Source organism: Sebastes fasciatus, chromosome 17 (genome assembly GCF_043250625.1).
Source record: "Sebastes fasciatus isolate fSebFas1 chromosome 17, fSebFas1.pri, whole genome shotgun sequence".
In the NCBI taxonomy this organism is placed as follows: domain Eukaryota; kingdom Metazoa; phylum Chordata; class Actinopteri; order Perciformes; family Sebastidae; genus Sebastes; species Sebastes fasciatus.
The window spans coordinates 25862122-25884647 of NC_133811.1; the positions used below are offsets into that span (position 1 = coordinate 25862122).

At 41.5% G+C, this 22526-nt stretch overlaps 1 long non-coding RNA gene across 10 annotated transcripts in view; it reads right to left on the reverse strand.

Moving 5' to 3' along the window:
- The window catches only part of LOC141754465 (uncharacterized), a 54212-nt gene that overhangs the window by 28020 nt on the left and 3666 nt on the right, over positions 1-22526 (reverse strand). For all 10 annotated transcript variants that reach the window (XR_012590656.1, XR_012590653.1, XR_012590657.1 and 7 more), the window contains exon 2: positions 20073-20198. This is a non-coding gene — a long non-coding RNA (uncharacterized LOC141754465). The remainder of the gene's footprint in view (positions 1-20072; positions 20199-22526) is intronic.

A 22526-nucleotide genomic window follows, 5' to 3' on the forward strand; every position in this document is an offset into this window, starting at 1 on the left:
TGTCATGGCCATTTTCAAAGAGGTCCATTGACTTCTGACCTCAAGATATGTGAATGAAAACTGGTTCTATGGGTACCCACGAGTCTCGCCTTTGGTGGGCTCCAAAGATCTTTGGAGCCCACCAAAGGGGGGCCTGGACCCCAGGTTGGTAACCACTGCACTAGTATAATTATATATCAGTGTGATCATGGGTGAGAAATGCTCAGAAAAACTGAGATTTGGGCAAACTTCATCTACTGAAGAAATCTATGTGGGATACGATTGAAAGCTCCATACAGCTATTGAATGGACCTTGAGTTGAGATTGTTGTCAAGTAATATATGTTAAAACAAATAGGATTCTTGTCCATCTTTCCTCATAATTCTCTGTTATGACAACAATTATAAACAGAAATACATGCAGGTCTAAAAATATTGATGTACGGAGATGCAATGTTTTCCCCTGACAGCGTCATTATGTCTGTGATTTGTTATTGTTGGGCGACAGAAGAAATCATCAAATCCTTGTTAACACCTGCTGAAAGACTTTATAACTCCTGACGACTCCATTTGTTATTTTAAATTTCTATGCAGGCAGATCCCTACAAACAGCGTTATCCACATTCTTCATCTTGGCCTGATGCTGGTGTCACCGGCAGCACTCCCCCCCCCCCCACATCCTACCTCACCTTGTCGCCTTACCTAGGTAATGAGCTTCGGGGAAAACCTGGCGAAGCATGAAATATTTTGGCAAAGTGCTGGTGACACCGCCTGTTTGTAGAAGGAGCCTAACTCTCTCCTAATTCCTGACCCGTCACCTCAGAGATCCTGGGCAACAACACCACGGATCAAAGCTAGACCCAGAGGTCAAAGAGTTCAGGCCCCTGGTGGGCTGATAAAAGCCGTCAAAGCTGCTGCGGAAACAATAGCTACACAAACAAATGCAATAAACTTTACAGTTTCTTGCTCTCTGACCATACCATGAAATATGTCCTTGTGTTGCTGAAAGGCTAATGGTATGCAGTGCGTCTTCTGCAGACAATGAGGTCACCCAGTCAACTCAAATATGAGGAAACGGGCCTTTCTCTCCACTGTCACGCTAATCCCAGAGCCATGAGCCTGCAGCGTCCCACGCCGCCTGACACATACACGCCTTAAAAACACTCTTAACTGCTCCATTACCTCGCCGCCACAGGCCGCGGGCGTCGACAGACAGCTTCTTACTGGGGTAATCCTGCAGTGGGTCCAGGGAAATGAGGGGGTAAATGAGTTGAGGGGCGTGTGGGGGGGATGTTAAGGCACCAACGATGCCCAGAGGGAGCAAGGATGACTGACGCCACTAAGCTTCTGACTAGTTTTACCCGGCCTTGTACATGACTTTTTCAATATTAATTAGATAATAAGACTCTTAATTTATAAAGCACAGATTTTTTTTTAACACTGAAAAAGTGAGAAAAACTGATATGAAAACCATCAACTCTGAAGTCAAACTGTGATCAAACCAAACTGAGGTGGCTAAATGAGACTTCTAAACGCCGTACTCGTTGTATATACTTACGCTCATGTGACCGTGGTGTAGTTCGTTTATAGCCTAACGTTAGCTTTTTACTTCTGGCGATAGCATTTACGCGTCGCAAAGTGGTGGTCATTTGTGACCGGAAATTATCTCACGGAACAAAACGTGTAAGTATCATAAACGTCTGTTTTGCCACAGAGCTTATTTTCAGCAATAATCCAAAACCCAATGAAAAAATTCCACTGGCTTTTTGTTGGGAGAACCCCGGGCGATGCAAACTTCTTGGTTGGCCTACAAAGATATGTCATCCATTGAGCATTCTATAGACATGTTTGTTGTTTATGTTCATTAGAATATGTTTATGTTCGTAACGCTAATTTTGGGGGAGTGGCTTTGGAGGGAGACCTGAAGAGACGGACTGTCAGTCTTGCCGACTTGACGACTTTCTCGCTAGATTTAGCGACCTTTGGAGTTGGTGCTGCTAGCTACTTTCGTTGGATGATTTTTAAAATCTAGCGTACTCTTGCTAGTTTCTCAAGATTACCAACCCTAGCTTTAATGGTCAGCAACATTCAGTCCAAATTTTAAACATATTTTGATAGAAGCAGGACTACAGTGTACTTTGACTAAATCTACTTCCCATTACTGAGCCACAAGAAAAGCTGGCAGAACAAGAGGAAGAGAAACAGGAGGAGGAGGAGGAGGAGGAAGAGAAGAGAGAGATGCCATTAAACAACAGGAACTGTGGTGGTAATGCCCGGTAATGTCTGGCCAGCTGACTGGAACTCTCAGTCACATAAACAAGCTGAATGTGAGGACAGAAACGAGGGGGGAAACTTGTGGGGTCTGTCCAATACAGGTGGCACCTGGCATCATTCATTCACCACCCCGCTGTGAACAGCATCCCCTTCCTCAGCACTGCCGCCTCTCTCAGCATCACCTTAATGCATCCGAGTTTGTTTGTTCGTTGGTCCGTTACAGCCGACAGACCTCCCTGCAGTTCTGCAAACTTTCCATGAACTGCTGTGTTCAGGTTGAGTGAAATCAGCTGGAAAACTCTTTTTAAAGTGTCACTTCAAGCATTGTGAACATTTTGTGCCACGGCTTCAGTCCCAAAAGCTCCCCTGGAACATTTTCCACATAGCAGGTGGACGTAATGTCTGAGCCGTTTTCCAATTTTAGGACTCCACATCCCAGGTGGCATCTTGAGAGTTGAACATAAGACAGAGTTGTACAAGTCGTCCTGTGGTTTAATGTTTTGCACGCAGGTGAAGCAGACCAAGAATGACATGACTAAGAAGTCGCACGGAGACTTGCGTGATATCAGGGGCGCTGCAGTCCCCTTAGGGGAGATTACATGTACAGTTAGTATGCTTGCAAGCACCTGCTAAGGATTTTGGAAAAATAAATTCCTCACATTCATGTTCTGTGTGCTCCGCAGTGACCCCTCAGTTCACACACCAGCATTCCTGAGGTGCTGGAGGAAAGAATGATAATTTCTTTCCAGCTTCGCTAATGCAACAAGCCACAGTCTTTGTGCTGCACGCATTCCTCTGACACATGAGGCAGATTTGGCTCAACGACGGCCTGACAGCTGATCTTTAGCTGATGATGTTTGGAGCCGAAGGCGAGTGTTGCATGTGAAGAGGCAGGTTGATACACTGTCAACATTTCGCAGCCACAAGCAGCGCAGAGTTTGTGATGGAAAGAGATGAAATCAACTGCATCATCATGCAGAACTAACTTTGATCGGCTCCTTTGTCAGGTAATAGACAAATGAGCTGCCAGGTGGCACGGTTACATCACAGCAAAAAGGTACCGAGTTTGAAACTGAGCCGGCTGACTGCAGCTTTTCCATGTGGAAACTGTAGAGTCTGCAGAGTTTCCTCCAACAGTCCAAAGACATATAGCTGACCAAGAGAATCTAAATCGCCCAGGAATGCAAACATCTGTCTACGTGTATAGGAGGGGGGGGTTTGACAGTGAAGACTGGAAGAGGGAAAAAAAATTGATTCACCTATGAATTGCAATTTATTAGTTTTTTACGATTTTGAAGTCAAATTTTTCATGCCAGAATTGATATATTTGCTTCCATTGAGTCTATGCAGAGGAAGAAGGAAGTTACTGCTTTTATTGTTGTAGTCGGAATAACGTGACATCATATACGTTCTGTATCCGTCACCAAAACAAAACGCAGCCGGCCACAGCGAGCCGAAATGAGAAAGTAGAAAACAGCGAAGGGTCCACGTGGATACGACCTGCACCCTCACATATTAAATCCAGCGTGGTAAACACTACACATACAGTAAAGTATGGAAACACTTTGGGTTTCACACATTGACAGGAAAAGCAGAGCTAGACATCACGGCTAAAGCTGCATACTAACTCTGTCATGGACAGGAAACGTTATCATATTGTGGTAACGTGCGGTCAAGCCAGCCGTCACTCTGATCTCCGTGGTCAAATCGGCCAACACTACAACTGTAGAGCACCCATATACTGACATTTATGTTAAATGCATTCAAACGGCCTCGATGGAGCTGACCATGGATGTATAAAGAGAACGGAGCTGAAGGGAGAGCTAGCGCCGCACTTGACGACGTTAGCGGAAGTATACACGTGAGACTACGGACGGTTTACAAAATAAGGTGTTAAAGCAAAATACTTATATGGAAATAAGATTGATTGGATTATATTCACCAGAAGTTACGTTGCAACTGACTATAAATCATTTATGGTAATTCACTGTGCTTAAATATTTCTACATCGACATACTTGTCCTCATTTAGCACATGAAATTAACTCCTTGTCAAAGCATTCAAGGAAAAGACTGCAAATATTTGGCAGCAGAATATGATTTTTTCTTCTTTACAAGGAGTCCTTTCAAAAGCCTACTATGCTAATTTGGCCAAGAGAGATCCAAAAGGAATATTAAAGCCCTTTTTCACAGAGAGGTTTCTTTTTTTTATTTTTCGGGCATGTCAGTCTTTGCATGACTGAGCCGGCATGTTCACAGAGATCACGCGACATTTCTGAGCGGTCAGATCACTGTTTGTTTAGGGTTGAAATGTCTGTGTGTAACTGCAGGAGGTCTGTGCTCGGTGTCGGGGCGAGACCAGAGAGGGCCCACCTGGAAGTACTTCTGCGGGGTCAAAGGTCCATGCTATTGAACCTGAGTGACAACATCTATACGTAAACAAAAAACACTGAGTGTAATGAGAGAAATGTTGGGTTCAAGGGAACAAAGGGAATATGTAGTCTCTCTCTGCCACATCACTTTCATCACTGCTGGCTTTTCTAAGATACTTTTAATAAAAATAAAACAAAAGCTGCGATAATTAATTATAATTAAAAAAATCATATCTGAGCAATAAATCAGAATTGAGTACTAACACTTGCAGTGTGAACGTAGCCATAATTTCCCAGTTTTCTTTGACATTTTACAGACTAAAACGAGAAATCGATTAATCTAAAAGTGAATGCTAAAAGTGAATGCGCAGAATAATGTAGACCAAAGAAAATTATTGAGGCATAAACCAGATATCTACACATTTCTTTTGACTCAATTTTGTGAGGTGGGATCCCACTGAAAGGTTGTAATTAAGTCCAACATTTCTCACAGTAGCCAGGTATCATATAGTCAGTTCCCTTTAAAATAACCATCAGGAAAACCTTGCAGTTTGAATATTGTAACAGAGAAAATAAGAAGTTTGAATGATGGTTTTTACTTGAATTGAAACAATCGATGTATCAATTACAGGCCGACCTTCTTCCTCTTTGTAGCTTTGACCTTGATGGAACTGAATTCTTTCACACAATAATAGGAAACATTAAAAAGTTTTAATATCAGGAGAGGCATCTCTTCAGACATTGTTTATCATGAGGGTAGGAGCAAAGAAAACTGACAGCTACAGGAAGGCATCTGCAGGGGAGGTTCCCTCGCATGAGCAGAGAAGAATAGGTGTCACTTTGTTTGGTAGCCCTGTTGTCAGGCTGTGGAGGATGCCAGCTAACCTCTGTGGTAGAAAAGTTCCCGATTAACACACAAACTGCACAAGGATGCCAACTATGGCGAAACAATATGATGCCCGAGGAAATGCAGGAAGGCCTCCTCTAACCAGAAACGATATCAACAACAGCATTTCTTTCAAAACAACAACAGAACTTATTCCCGCAGATCAAGACTTTCTTATCGTCTGTTGGAGGTGATAAGCTAATTTCCAGGAATCCATCCTCTGTGTAATTTCCAAAACAAAAGGAGACAGATAAAAGTCCAGGATCTGTGGAAAGTTTACAGTACATGAAAAGAGGTCATGATGCTTTTTGAACTTGTTAGCCAAAATCATAAAGCAGCGTTTTGGCCCACAAAGAGTCTAGATTCGAGCCAAGGTAACCGAACCATCTAAGTGAGTATTTAGTCTAGTCAGCGATCGCTTCATAACATCCAGTCCAGGAGGGGGTTCGTAGTCTTCATGTCTCTGCTTATTGAGGCATGCCAGACATTCCCTCCACAGTGTGTGATCGTGTATACGTGGATGTGTTTGTGTTTGTGTGTGCATGCTCTGACCTGAGCACAAACGTGTACGCAACATGTGTATTCACCTCTGCAAAAATTCCAAACACTTGTAGCGACCACGAGCCAAAACAAGGGGATGGTTTCCTGTTTTGTTCTCGACCCCTTTTGAAAGGGGAGACTCCCACCTTTCCATCACCCACCGTCCACCTACAACCCCCCCTCAATCACACACACACACACACACACACACAGTCTTCAGTTTCGTAAGAAAAGATTGGAAAGTCTGGAGAGGAAAGCTGAAAAAGCTTTCAAAGACTCCATCAGTAAGTAGTTTTCCATTTTAGGTGGTTTCCCTGCGGAGCGATTTGATTCACAGCTTTTGTGTCGCAAAAATCTCCGTAGCCATCTGTAAGCTACCTGCTCCATAAACATGCAGCTCTGCTTCCTGTTGTTCACTCCAGACTTTCCGAAGATCAAGTGGTACCAACCACAATGAAACAGCTAGTTTTTAAAGGTACAGTACATTGTGAGGTGATGGTGTCAATCTTTTCATACTGTGCACCCCAGCACTTATAACCTCTACAAATCAGATCTAGAAATGTTAAAGAAACTAAACTTTGTTTCGCACCTTATCCAAAATGCCTCCACTTCTAGAAATACACTCATTTGCCAGTTTATTAGGTACACCTAGATAAAACTAACAGGGCTTCAGACTAACTTTTTACTACATTGGTTGCACTGGTGCGCCTAACTTTCTCATTAATTTTGTCAGTTCCCACACATATTGGTAATTTCTAGGGCTGTCAAAGTTAACGCGATAACGCAAATTCGTTTTAACGCCACAAATTTCTTCAGCACATTAACACAACTTGCAATTTTTAGGTTGAAGCGGGCTCAGTTTCAAAGCTAGAAGAAAGATATCATATGATATCAAACTAGAAAACCTAAGGACCAACCATGTCATACTAGCTTGTCGTGAAGGAGGCTAAATAACGCTCCAAACCGACACAGAGAGCAGAGGACAGAGTCAGCCGCATTTGGCGATTGGCGGGAGTTCATTTCGGACCCTGCAGGCATCGTATGGTACCTTCGGTACTGTAGAAAACGAGTACCGTCACGTTTTTAGAATTTTGGCATTGACTTGGTACCGAAGTATCGGTTCTCCTGACATCCCTAATGTACATACATACATGAAGGAGGCTTAAGTCGCGCAAAATTTTGGTGAGGAAAAACTGGCATGGCCATTTTCAAAGGGGTCCCTTGACCTCTGACCTCAAGATATGTGAATGAAAATGGCCGCTGGGCAGGTATTTTGCAAATGTGTTACTTGGCGACATCACCACGTTACGGAAGAAAAGGCAGAACTTCAAGCGAGGCATTTCAGGCAGTTCAGGAGTAGCGTTTCTGTGGGGGAGAGTAATTCACTTTGGCGTGGACTTTACAGACCCTTTACTTGCACAAAAAAAATATATAACAAACTAAAGGAAAGAGAAATAGCACAAAAGCAGGTAGGTGCAATAGGTCCTCTTCAAAAAACAACTAAGAATTTTTAAGACAAATCTGTCACGGTTATCATTATAAACTGCATACATGCTGTGGCAGAATACAAAGCTTGACCGGCGTAGCAACAACAACAAACGGGGCGGGTCTTAGTCAGCGGTCAATGAAGGGAGGTTTCCTGTGGTGGAGGTTTAAATAGTGGGCACTAAATGTGGACAATCAACTACAATACCATTACAACAAATATGTGGACGGGTTGAGAGTCCAGTGCATGGTTCTCATTGGACAAACATCCAGGACATTCATACTTGTATTGTGGTTTATAATGCCTTCATTCCAGTCTTGCATAACACGCCTTTAAATCATTATCTAATTAATCGAGACCTACTGTCGACAGCTATCAAACACGAAAAGAAATTCCTTCTTTGTTTTATATTCCAAAGAATTGGAAAAGGTGGAGGTGTTTCCTCTGTTCCAGTAAAAGTAAAGAATAAGGACGCTGACATTTTTAGAGGAATCCTTGCTGTAAATAAACAGGGAAGGGAAGGGGGGCTTAGAGGAGAGGTGAGCTGTGCGGGGGAGGGAGGGGAGGCTCTTTTATTGCAACACTTGATTGTTCTCAGAGTCAAAACAACGCACGCTCGAGCCACTGTAGACTGGCATTGTAATAACAAACAATCCTTATTTTCTGCCATCGAGGTTTATACAATCCGAATTGTCAGGCGGTGGAAAAGGCGAGAGCTCTGGCCGCAGCCAACAGTGGGTGCAAGTATCTGCCTGCACACCGCGGGATCGCAATAACAGGAACCACAGAGTGGCTCCTGCAGCGCTGCAGATAAGAGCCACGCTGAATGAGGACCTGAGGCTGTTCAAGCTGCCTCATAAAAAAAAAAAAAAAGTTCCAGTAATGAATAATGCCAATAATATTCAGCTATTCGTGACAATATGCTGCCTGGAATCTGAGAGGACAAAGCCCAAATGTTCAGGTACATGACACATCAAAACGCCGGCCTCTACCACCGTCCTGTGTGCACTTCTTGTTCTTTCAAAGACAATGTCAGGGCTGATGATTACAGAGACGCATTTGTGTCACTAAATGACAGCAATTTTCTCCCCTTTATGCCCTTCAGACAGCTCTGATGTCATGGAAAATGTAAAGTCACTTCTGGAATGCTGTTCACTCTAAACCCTTTTCTTGCCTCTACGCCTTCGCAAGTCACAGGAAGTCGTCACGAATGTAAGGGTGAAAGGATCGAATGTGCCGCGCTGATTTGGCCGTGTCCGCTGTTTCGGACGTGAATCCAGGACGACTTCCAGTTAATGTCAAATGTCTTGGCTGTTGGTCTCTCCGAGTAAAAATATTATGAAAATACTAACCAGTATTTCAAAAACAAACACTGTTATCATCTTTTATCATCAGCGAGCAGAAGAGGCCCGAGGAAAGGGCCTTTCACCGTGTTATGCAATTCTAATAAAGACCCATTTTTTGGTGGTGAAACGAGGTCGGGCGTTGCATTTATTTAATATCTTGTTTACCACATAATACTAGTTGGTATGCTCTGGGCGTGCTCCTGCGCACAAGCTGAGTGTAGACAACACACTGTGATTATGAGAAGCAAAATGAATGTTCCTTTGAAGGATATACTTGTCATAAACAAGCCTGTGGTTTGCACCGACTTGCGCTCCAAGGCCGCGTAATCATTACACACTTAAGATTAATCATTTTAAATATAGATCACGGCTCTCACATAAAAGCCTCCTCTCGCTGCGCAAAAATAACACGACAGAAAAAGGGAGGATGTAGCAGGTATATCTGGAAATTGCTGGAATTTGAATGGAAACATCAATTAACACATCATTACAGATTTGTGGTCTAAATGCTAAAAGATATGGACTAAACAACCCTCTCTCCTTGACATTACAATTATATGCTATTAAATGGTTTTGCTAAATACGTTTCGAAGGAAATGTAATTGCTCTATAGATTATGTTCACTGGCAACACGTTTTCCAGTTGTCACGTTTCACATCTTGTGTGTGGTTAAATACACTTTTTTGAGATGGTAAATTACATGCATTCATTACACGCTCAACTGACTCATGTCCCCAGTCTGAATGCCACAGAAGTAGTTGTCTTTTCCCCCCACACTTTCCAATCAAAAACAAATGACGTCAATGAAATTACCTGGTAATCCACACCCCACACTGTACAGGGAAATATGAAAAAATGTGTTACATATTGAAAAATTAAATACGTCCTGTTGCCTGTCTATTCCAAAAAGGAATACAGCGGAAACCGCTTATAGTGATCACGTCTGTCCCAGTCAAACTGATCATCATAAGCGGATGATTATTATAAGCACATTTTTGTTGTTGTGCATCATTTCTAATACAGATTACTATCTAATTGACGTTTGTATATTTATTACATGAATACAAAGTAATGAGACGGACCGCTTCGCTATTTTACTGGCTCGATTCTTTTGCCTTTTCCTTCATCAACAGTGAGGCATTGCTGTTTTCGGCCGTCTCTGCAGCGCCAGCATGCATACAGAACGGTTCTCCCTCCTCGTTCTCTCACCCGGTCTGCATGTACTGCCTGCGTTGTGGTGCTGAGGAGCCGGTCAGCAAATTTTCACTCTGGGGCCATTACGTGACCAAGCATTATCAATACACTTGACGAGGGTGGCTTCAACCCACAGGTGCTTTCCCCGTACGCATTTGTTTTTTATTCAGAGAAAATGACTTTCCTTTTCCCGTCATGATATCCAATGTGCACGCAGCAGCATCAGCCTCACGTATCCAGCTGGAGAGCAGACGGTCCGCGAGGTATCAAGGGAGTAAAGTAAAAAACAAAACACAAATTCAACTAACGTTAGTCTGATGTAATTTTAAAATGTTTTTCTATATGTTGTCATGTATGAAAATATCCCAAATGAACACTGTAAGAGGACTACTTGATTACTATAAGCAAATTATTTAAACAGCATTTGTAGAGAAATGATTCTGTCCCCAAGCTTTTCGGTCCATATAAGTGGTTGATCACTGTAACCGTGATCACTGTAAGCGGTTTCCACTGTAGTTTTACATTTTTGGAGGACTGACACCACCCTCACATCTGTTGCATCAATATATTCACTTTCTGTTTCTTCTTCCCTTTACAGGAACCCCCCGCCAACTGTCACACCAAATTTGGGATCAATCAGGGCTTGCATTATGAAATTACATGAGTTCAGATGTACCATCTCCCATTCAGCCTGGCTTTATTTTGTACTATTTATGGGGTGTGTCACAACATCTGTCAATTTAACCACTTTTGCAGTAAAATATTTTTTATAGAAAAATCTATATGAAAAACATTGTTGTGCTTCGTTCTACCTCCGGTAGGGGTATCTCAAAAACTAAAGCACTTTTGGGTTCTTCCCTCAAGCTTACACTTTCTTCTTTGATAATTCGTGACACCATCCACCACTTTCTTGTAAATGCACTGTGCTGTCCCCAAGTGAACGCCATAGTTGCCCAGGAAATATGTTTCTGTCTTCCCCTCATTTTCCAATTTCAAGTACATTATGAGCTCTTTGTCTACTGCTAATGTTCACAGCTTCATCGCCAATTCCCTTGAGTTTGTCATCAATTACAGTATTATTTTCCAGGGCGATTTCCATGTTGTTTCTTGTGTCTCCATAAACTATCAAAATCAGGGCTTTTACAGATTTCAATAAATCTGTTAACCCAGCAGGGATGTGGTTAACAGCTTTGAGACAAGCGTGGTTTTTCTCGACTCTGTGCTGTCTCATGGCACTTTGCTGTTGTGTTAAATGAACAGCCGATGAGTGGTCGGAGCATCGACTGTGTTCTGTAAGTGCAGATGATTTCAAATTGATAGACCCTTTGGTAAAGCCATTTGTCCTACCTGCCCTCTCACAAATGGTGCGGAACATTTTGTCTATTCCGTCCACATTTTTATGTCTTAACCATTTGAACATTTCCTGCTATTCCTGTTTAAAACACCTTTTTTTGGCTGTTGTCGCATTGCTTGTTTTTTCTAAAAAGCTGGCCCAGTGATGTCTGCTTTGCCCTTGACATTTCAGAGACTGCTGTTAAGCCGCAGCGCGGGGCAGCGGCTGTTGCTGGAGTATGCAGCTTTTGAATCTCTCTTTCTCTGCCGTGAAACGTTATAGTCACATGACCAAACACTCAGTGAATCTCTCATGTCTTAACAGGAGAGGCAAAACCAAGTATATATTCAAGTAAATCCATCTTGGTAGACATCAAGAGTCCAGTACATCTTTGACAGACAGGTTTTAGTAAAGGTGAGAACACCAGCTTCCCAACTACACATCTGTAAAGTTTGTGACGCCAAATCGGCCCAGAAGCGTTAAGTGTGGGGTGGGGCAATGGCCCCTTCCTCACTTCGGACCACACCCATGTTCAAACTCGACCTTCAATTCGATGTCAACTACACATCTGTACAGTTCGTGACTGCATCCTGCACCCATATTGCATCACACACACACAGACTCACAAGGTGAAAAAATACCTGCGTTGCTGTCGCGGCTGGTAATTAACACATAGCAAAGTACTCAGAACCACGTCTGTGGTAGTTCCCGCTGTAGCAGGTGTCTCCAGAACCACATTTTTCCATGATGACTCACAAAGACTCTCAAGGTGAAAACCTGTCGCTGTCGCCGCTGGTAATTACTCCAAGCAATAACACTAATCCCCATGTACTCATCGGGTTGCCTTGTAGTCCGCCGCTTGATCAAGCGAGTCGGCGGTAAACAATAACAGATGATAATACAGAAAGAAGACAAAACAACACGTGTAAACAATCTGAGCTGCTGGTCGCCAAAGTGCAGCACTTGTTAGCTTAGCATAAAGACAGGAAGCAGTGGGAAACAGCTAGCCTGGCCTGTCTAAGCGTTGTCGTCAAAATATGCCTCCTCTAAACATAAAACCAAATTATTTACGCTGTCAGTGAGCATTTTCTAGCTTTAGAGATTTATTTAAAACACTTCCTCGTTATGTTGATAAAAAAACATAATCCATATTACATTTCTCTCAAAATAAATTGCTGTTGCAAATTGTTAGTATAAACTAGGCCTGTCAAAGTTATTGTGATAATAATGCCACTAATTTCTTTAATGCATTAACGCAACTTACGCAACGTTTTTTAGGTTGTAGCGGGCTCAGTTTTAAAAGGGAAGAGCGAAGTGAAGAAACTGCTGTCATATGAAACTAGAAAACTTAAGGAATCCATTGGTACCAAACATGTCATACTAGCTTGCCGTGAAGGAGGTTGAATAACGCTCCAAACTTACACAAAAGTGGCACTGCCATTTTCAAAGGGGTCCCTTGACCTTTGACCTCAAGATATGTGAATTAAAATGGGTTCTATGGGTACCCACGAGTCTCCCCTTTACAGAAATGCCCACTTTATGATCATCACATGCAGTTTTGGGGCAAGTCATAGTAAAGTCAGCACACTGACACACTGACAGCTGTTGTTGCCTGTTGGGCTGCAGTTTGCCATGTTATGATTTGAGCATATTTTTTAAGCAAATTTGTCATTGTTTTGTGTTGTTAATTGATTTCCAATAATAAATATATACATACATTTGCATTAAGCAGCATATTTGTCCACTCCCATGTTGATAAGAGTATTAAATACAAATCTCCCATTAAGGTACATTTTGAACTGATAAAAAATATGAGATTCGTTTTTGATTAATCACGATTAACTATGCGATTGTAATTGCGAATAAATGTTTTAATCGATTGACAGCCCTAGTATAAACATCATTTCTAGGAAACAGGGTTGGGACTAAACTGCCACAGAACTGTGGCAACTTTAATGTAATTTCCTCTTGAAGAGATTCCAGAGAGGAGTCTTTGTGTCGTGAATAATGTCAGTCAACATGTTACAGCATGTTAATTCAGTCTTAAATCTTAATTTGAGTGTTGTGACCTTTACATTAATAGTTATTGAGATGCGGAATAAACAGACACATGTGACTCCATGAGATTCCAAGGAAGCATCTTTTTAATCCTGAACAAAGCCAAGTCGACAATTAAGTTGGTGAGAATCTCTCTGAACTATGGATGCCCTCGAGGAGTGTGGCATTTGAGCCAGAGCCACATTCTCACCACTCCTCATGAGGAGTTCCCAACCAATCAAAAACAGCTAATGTGCTCAGAGGGAGGTGGGCTTCAAAACGAGGGCCTTCGAAGAATTTAGGTAAAAAAAAACTAAAGTAGGAACGAGAATCACAATAGTTTGGTGACTCAGAGAAACATAAAGTTCTTTCAAATACTTCAAAACAATGAATGACTTTCCTGCTGCCTGGCTCTCACTCTCTGGCTCTGCTGCTGTTCACTTGTTATTCAGGTTCAACTGGAACACTCGCACGATTTCCTCCTCATCGTGGCAATAAGGACACCGGATTATTAGGATTGCCAGACAGGTTGTGTTATGTTTGAGGTTTGCGGTTATACATGCTTTGATCTGACTGCTACTGTATTTCTTCATCTGGGTTGCGTGAAAATATGTTGCTATGGGCGAAAAAATTTCCACAACAAAACACTCCCCTTAAATGTTAAAGCTGAGTTACCAAGGTCTCGGTTCAAGTTCAGTCAACGTTTTAACCTAATGCACTCAAAGAAGACTTAAATCTTTAGTGCTCAAGTTCACGTGAGTTCAACGGTTAGTTCAAATCAACCTCAAAGCAAGAATGTGGACTAGATATCAGTTGAAATGTATGTTTATTCTAAATGCTTTGACCCCGAGTAATTTTCCCACAAAGGTTAGACTTTGAAAAAAAAAAATCAAGAATCACCACATTTCACTGCAGTACTGCATGTTTGTCATCTTGTCAGTTTGCTTTACAGCAAACATTCATGACCACCTCCAGAGGAGGAGAAAGGAGGGTGGTTTTATAAACTATTTTGAGACAAAAATCATATGAAACTAGAAAAACCTGAGGAATCCATTGGTACCAACCGTGTCATACGTACACACATACATGAAGGAGGCTTAAGTAATGCTAAATTTTGGTGAGGAAAAACTGGCATGGCCATTTCCAAAGAAGTTTGTGACGCCGCCGCCATTGTGAAATCTGGTGAAGGAACGCCAAGTTCTGGTCACATGACCAGAGCACAGCCAATAGGAACGCTCTCTCTCAATGAAATAACCTGTCATTGGTCAAAGTCTCCCGTTACGGGCTAGATTTTCTAAAGCCTGAAAACAGAGCCATGAGGAGGTGTCTAGTTATCTCTCAGAACACTTGAATTACAATATGCTGAAAGGTTATTATGGAATTTTTGCCCAATGATGCCAAAAATATACTGCCTACTGAAGCTTTAAGCTGCTGCAACAACCAGAATTAATATTCCAATTAATTAATGATAATTAAAAAAAAAAAAAATGCACTTAAAGGACTTCTTGTCCACATTAGCTTAAACATTTAGATTCAAAGTTCATTCTTGATTTTGGAGACAGCAGCTCAGTTGACAAAATAATCTCAAATAATAACATTTTGCTGATGAAGATTGTGTGATATGATTGAAAGCTCCAGAACAAGGTGCTAAAGACATTATTGTTAACTGCTGTATCTAAAGTCAAGAATGAATTTTGAATCTCAACTTGATTTTAAGTTTAGGACCATTTAAAAGCAAACTGCCCACAAACCCAAGCACAAGGGTTACATAAAAAAAATCAATACCCACTTACAGCAACAAAGGAAGATTCCTTCTTGAGTTCTTACATACGCCTCTTAATCTGCATTGATCTCTACACACATCTGCACCTCTAATAAAACGCCTTAGGGAGCTCCGATTAGACAAATCTGCTCCATGTCTGCTCCTCACATCTTTCCCTGCACACACACACACACACACTCACAGAGTGCACATGAACACGCATGTCACTCGATTAACAACATCGCGTGCCGGCAGTTTTTCTTTCCCCAACTCTCACGCCATGACATCACAGGGTTTAACATATTCGCAGTGTTACAGAGCGGCTCGCGTTAAGTCGGACTGACAGCCGGTGACATTAAGCAGCATTCCTTACGTGCTGCCCTGTTGGTGAAAGCAGTTAGAAGATCATAACATATTTGTGTGAAGTTTGATGAGCGTGCAGGGCTGAGGGGGAAGAGGCTTAAATAGGACTTCGCTGATCATGTTAGAGCCAATAGACAGTGTTGTTCAGTTCAGTTCAGAGTGGAGCACATTTATATATCACTGTAACATCGAGAACATTCATAAATTTCATCTGTTTCAACATGTCAACCTGGTGATCAACTCTTTGTCATCCTCTGGCATAATCCCATCTATTTTTCCAGCAGCTTGACTCATGTGTAATTGCTGAACTGAATGTTATGTAAAGGTAATTTAATATTTATAACTGCAATGAATGCATGCCAGTAATGTTTTCCATCAAGTGTAAAACTTAAGAAATGGTTGTAGGAATGGTCCTACATTCAAAAGATCCTTAGTAAAAAAAGTACTTGTAGCTAGCTTCAATTAACCTGACCCGCCAGATGGTTTGTTAGACAGAACCATCTGAGAAGCTGTCATTGGAAACTCTCTGGAAAAGGGCAGGCACTTTAAAAAAAGTTTGATTGACAGGTGATTGGATGCACCATCTGTCAATCAAGCACTTGCTCGGGAGAAGAATGAAAACATCTTTTCCATCAAGAAAAGCCTTAGGAAATACTCTCCAGTTCTGATAGAACTGATGCTATTGCAGCACCTACGCTAACCCTTTCAGGAGCCGCCATTGTTGTTTAGAACAAACAGTCGCCTCTCCTTGTCACCTCACACACACCTAAGCCACACACGTAGCTGCCAGTAGCTCCTCACTGGCCCGTGGTCTGCTTGCCGGCGACAAACGCATTACTCTAAGCCTGACCTGATGAGTTTTTGTATGATCACAATCAAATCATGAATCATAGATCGCATCAAAGCTTTGTTTAAGAATACAATATAATATATACAGTATATATATAAATACGAATTTTGACTGATTAATGCCATCAGTTAACAGTTAAAAGAAATATTGCTATGTTCACAGCTACAACGCCACCACACATGCGGCCTGCTGGACACTCGCCAACATTACACTGGGCTGACAGACCGTAAGTGCGTGACAACCCCGAGCACGAAGCCACCAGCAACGCTACAACTGCGAACGCAGCACATACACACACACGGTCTGTCAGACACTCGTTAACACTCGTAAACACTCGTTAAAATTAGGATCCCTTCCTGAAATTAAGTCATATATTCCAATATGAAAAAATACAAGAATATTCACCCTAAATTTTGTAGGCTACATTTTAAAGTTAAATGCATCAATCTGGTATGCTTTGAGAGCAAAATTAAGAGGCTGGACTGTAGCAGCAACATCCAAGAAAGTTTTTCACAGGCTAATGCTGTAGGGTGCACGCAGTGGAATGACCGCTCCACAAGAGTGAAGCCAAAACATCTTGATCGCCGGCTGTTAGTTTAGGAAGCTTTTGATTTGATTCCTATAAGTTTTCATATAAGCGGAGCACGTATTTTGAACGTCAATATTGCAGGCGATCATGTTCATTTAATTGTGGGAAGCTAATATCGTGATTGCGATTATTATTCGATTAATTGTGCAGCCCTACCTGAAACCCAACAAACTAGTTAGTTAAATGGTTCTCCTTGGTGTTGAAAGTAATGCTTAGTTGCTACTGAAGGCACTGAGCTACTTAGCAGGATATGCTGACAGCTGCAACTAGTATCGGAGAAGATAAACACTCTGTGTCATCCGTTCCTTACCCTTTTGCTCTGGGTGTTTTTGGTTTTGAGAAGCTTAAACTCCAAACTCTAAATGCTGAACAGTTAATTGGGGAACTGAAACCTAAAAACCATGTATGCGTGGTACTTGTTCTTAGCTCTAAGAATAAGAGCGAAATAACATTATTCTTAAGATTTTGATTTACTTACACATAGCTTTAAACAACCGGCCCTGGACTCAGTCTGAGAGACAGTCACAGTCAATATGTTTAGTAATGTCAAAGAGATTTCAGCACCATCTAAGATGAGAGATCACCTCCGATGATTGTCTACCTCCATAACTTCATTTGAAACGAGGGGACAATCTGATACTGATAGGTGATCATGATGCACATTGAGAGAGGATAAAGTTTACTCAAGTATTTGGTACCCGAGACCCTAAAAACATCATATCGACAAAAACGGAACATCAATACGTTACTGTTGCTGCATTAAAATGTTGTTTGTGCATGTTTGGGATCGGTTGTGTAGGGGCATTTCAGATAACAACCTGATCTCAAGAATATCCAAACATAACTACGCCCTCGTCAAGACGCACCTATCCGGTATGCCATCTGATACGGCTAATCCAAAAGGCGTGAAAACTCCTCAGCATGACGAGATACGGGATGAATCATGAGGAAAAGTGTACAGTCACGAATACCCTCATCGTCGCCTGAACGTTTCCACCAAATGTCAAAATCAGTTTGATTTGAATGTCAGCAGTGTGGTGACATAACTGAACAATTAACTGGCTGACATAGGGGAGCAAAAATTCACTATAAGAAGTAAAAGGTTCATTCCTCAATTCAAACAGGTCCAATCCCAGCTGTCTGGTTGATAAGACAGATTCTGAACATTCCTGTACTAATGCACCGGGAGCCGGTGCGAGCCACCATGTTGACAGGCAGCAGACGGAGGCGTGGCGTTTAGACTGCTGGCATACGGGTGGGTCGAGGCGAGGCGGTATCACCTTCCTGACGCATGATGTCATGGACCGCCACCTCCGTCTGCTATCTCTGTCCACTTCAAACAGCCGCTCATCCTCATCCCATCGGGGTATGAGGGCTCGTAACATCCCTCCTCTGCTTTCAACGCTGTCGTTAGGTGACAGGATATTTGCAGGTGGGATTTATGTTCTCCAAATATGATGAAAAACATAAATTCTTGCATAAAGAAATACATAATTCCTGATAAGTCCTTTGACCTGCTAAACTTTCCCTTTAAACAAGACTGTAGCCAGTCCGATTTCCTCTCCATTCCTGCAAAGACGGAGCAGTGCAGGAAGCAGAATTGAATGCATCCCTCCAGGGATAGTCTATACCCAGGAGAGCCTGCTGGCTTTCCTTCTTTCTCGCTCTGACAAAGCAGGATGAAAGTTTGGCCAGGGCTGCCGTGCTGGAAGCTGACAAATGAACGCCGAGCTGGCAGCAAGAATGTGGTTATGAAACAAACCAAGCTCTCATCCAAAAAATAATTATACAGCATACAGCTCTTACAGGCTCTATAATGGTGAGCATCAGCCTTGCGTAAGGCTGTTTATAGGTCAAGATATCTCAGTGTTATTGCAGGCATGCAATATTCAGTAAAGATTTGTCAGGTATAGGCCTACTATTGTATTTTTCCTCTTCTGAGTTCAGTGTTTCAGGCTAAGCACCACAACAAAGATGTTCTTGGAAGATGCACACTTTCACTCGCATTGTTCATATCACAACCAAACACTATGCAGATGAACAGAGTCCACAGATACACAAGCATACTGTATACAGTGTTCACTATAGAGGATGGAACCTGCCAAAATAAATAAATATATAAGTCATTAAATGCAGCAATAATATTAAAAATAAATGTAGCCATTAATTAATTGATAAAATGTGACATAACTTCATATTTCTGCTTTAATTTGCTTCTTTACTTATTTTTCTGAGTATTAATTTCCTTATTTATTTACTTTTCCGTTTAATTTTCCCTTTTATTTATTTATTTATTTATGCATTATGCATGAGGCATTCCACTTGTCCGAACACAGAGTTTACTTGCCCTAGGCGAGCAGGCAAGCGTTAATGTCGAGCCCTGCCTTGGGTTTGAATGTTTCTCTCAGTCAAACATCAGATAGCTTCAATGACAAGAAGGAACAAGCCGATACAGAATATATACTGTATGTTAAAATGTCAGACAAGTGCGGAGTAAGATGATTTTAAGAGTTAAGTTTGTAAAAAGGGAATCAAACAAAGAAAATTAATGTTAGGGAGTTAGAAACCAACTATTACTGCTCTGACTCACATTCACAAAGACAGAAATTATCATGCAAATGTGCACCGTACCTTAAATTACCCAGATTACAGGCCAATTGCAATCTGATGCCAACATGATCTAACTGAGAGACTCATGCCAGATCTTTTTACTCTACAATCATCCAAACATTACCTACTACTAGCATGCCCATTAAACATGAGTACATTGTTTTCCAGTGGCCATGGCAACGAGGGAGACTGATTGAGCCGCATGAGCAGGAAGTGCTGCGAGGACAACAGGATGTGCCCTGGCTCCGCCGTCGAGGGTCGAAGAATTCAAGGAAGTTATTGTACTTTGTGGAATGGGCTCAGGAATGCGAGATGTCTGCCGATTTTTTTTTTCCTTTTTGAGGTCTGAGTCGTATCACATGTTAAAGGCGACAGGCTTTGAAGATAACGCGACCCTGTGTGATACATGTGTGGCAATGTGCTGCTGGCACACGGATGTTTGTGGTCACCCACCTCGACATTCTCCTCCGACAGCCTGAAGGTCTAACAGACGGGAATAAAAACCTCCCTCAGCAGTTGTTCGGGCGGCGGACACAAGACGTTTGGCCACATCAGCAAGGTAGAAGGGAAACTTGTCACCTGAAAAAAAAAAAATAGATGACAAATGTGGACCGTATAACCTTTCTGGAAGGTGGTTATCAGTAAAAACAGAGATAAATTCAGCGAGCTATCAAAATCTGGTGGATGCAGAGTTCCAGATAAAATAAACAGCAATGTAAAAGCAGGAACCTTGACCATTTCAACCCCAATGTTCCCCCGAAGTTTCCCTTCAAGCAACTTGAGCTTTGGCCTAAACATTCTTTCCATATATATTCTATATGCTCAAAAGGAACATTTAACCTGCGATGTCTCCCTGAAACAAATCCAGGAAAAAGGAGGCACTCCAGCGGTATGAATGGCTAAATAATCACCTCATGTCTTGAACTTGAATTAAATCTACTGCAAGCTTGAACTTAGTCCAATATTCCATTTAAGACACCATTTTTATGACTGCACCGTTGCATCAAAATGACAAAATGTACATAAAGTGCATGATTTCATAACTATTTTCTTGTAATCCATGGAATATTTGGCATCTCTAGAAAGTCTGCAGTATTATAATTTTTTTTATAAAACTGCTTTTTTGGATTTGATCTTTGCTAAGATACGTAGTTGATCAATTTATTATGCAATTTACAGAATGTCCTCATCAATTATTCTATTCTATTTTGCATCACTCTAAACTGAATATCTTTGGGGATTTTATAGAACAAACAATCAAATCGATTAATTGTAAAAATAATCATATAAATCATGAAAATAGCCATTAGTTGCAGGGCTAAAATATTCCATCCAGGCAATGTTTTTTATGGCTACACCATTACATCAAATACTAATTTTAAATATTTTGTGCATAATAGGATATTATCATTTGGACTTGAACACGTAAAATGATTAGCTGATTAACAGAAAACAGACTGACAAAAATGATGAGTGAATAATCATTTAAGTCACTTATCAAGCAAAAAATGTCAAACATTTGCTCACTCAAGCTTCTGAAATGTGAGTTTTTGCTGCTATTAGCGGTTTTATATCCACGTAAACTGAATTGGGGTTTTAGACTGTTGATTGCACAAATCAAGCAATCTTAAGATGCTTCCTTGGTCTCTTTTTCGCAATTTTCCGACATTTCATAAATTATTAATCATAAAAATAGTCAACATATTGAGTGACAATGAAAACAATTATAATTGCCACGCAAAAACATTCTATCCATGGCAACTTTTTAATGGCTGTGCCATTACACCAAACTGAGAAATTTGAAATGTTTGTGCATGCTTTTACACACTCTACGTAATCCAATCCATCACAAAAACAAGCAATTTGAAGGTGTTACTTTGGGCTCTCGGAACTTGTGATGGGACAATTTTTTTATACTTTACAGAATGTACTAAGGCTACAACTAACGATCATTTTTCTCAATTAATCGCTCCAAGGTGATGTCTTCAAATATCTTGTTTTGTCTGTCCAACTAACCAAAACCAAAAGACTTTCAGTTTACAAAAAATTAAAAAAGAGAAGAGCAGCTGCTTCATCCGTGCATACAAACTGAACTCCAAGATCTAAGACAATTAATGAAAAATTGTACTGTAAAAAACAGGGATTCCTTTAACATTGTAGTTGGCATATCACAAAATTGCAAGCTTTATTTTTTTCTATTCAGCACTTGTCCCACTGAGCTACATAACTATCTTTGCTATCGATAACACTGTCATTCAAACCACTCACTGCACATATCACTTGCTCCAAAAAACCTTTAACAAAGCTGAGCTCTTAATCCTGACTCTCCTCTCCAGCCTGTGGCATCTATTCACACTTTTCCTGCAGAGAGATTATGTATCCGGTAGCCTGACACTCTTAACTGGCGCGGTGATTTTGATCCAGCGTTAGCCACACCAACCCCTAATTGTCTCTCCCTCCCGTCAGCCCTGCCCGTGCTCTAGATGTTTCCGTTGTGACAGCCCTTCTCCCAGACGCGTGGATGGAGCTGTCGTCCCATAGGTCAGAGGCCAGCGGGGTCATGGGTTAACACCGCAGGCTGCTCTCCAACAACAAACAAGTAGTCCCAAAACAGGGGCTGAAAGGCTTCACTTTCTGGTCATATAAATCCCATCACACCCTAAACACACAGCTAATGTCTCAACTTAAACCCTGAAGTCACCATCATGAATTTCTCTTTTGAAGCTGTGTTGTTGTTGCTGTATATGTCATCTTTCAGCAGATAAATCTATCCTCCATCTATTGCATCTATTCCATCTGTACACCATAAAAAGCAAGCAATGGAGTGAAACACGGCAGGCTAATGGGGGGATGAGGGTTAGTGAGCTGATCCGCTGTCGGATCAAATGTTTGCTCGGTGCTGAAAGC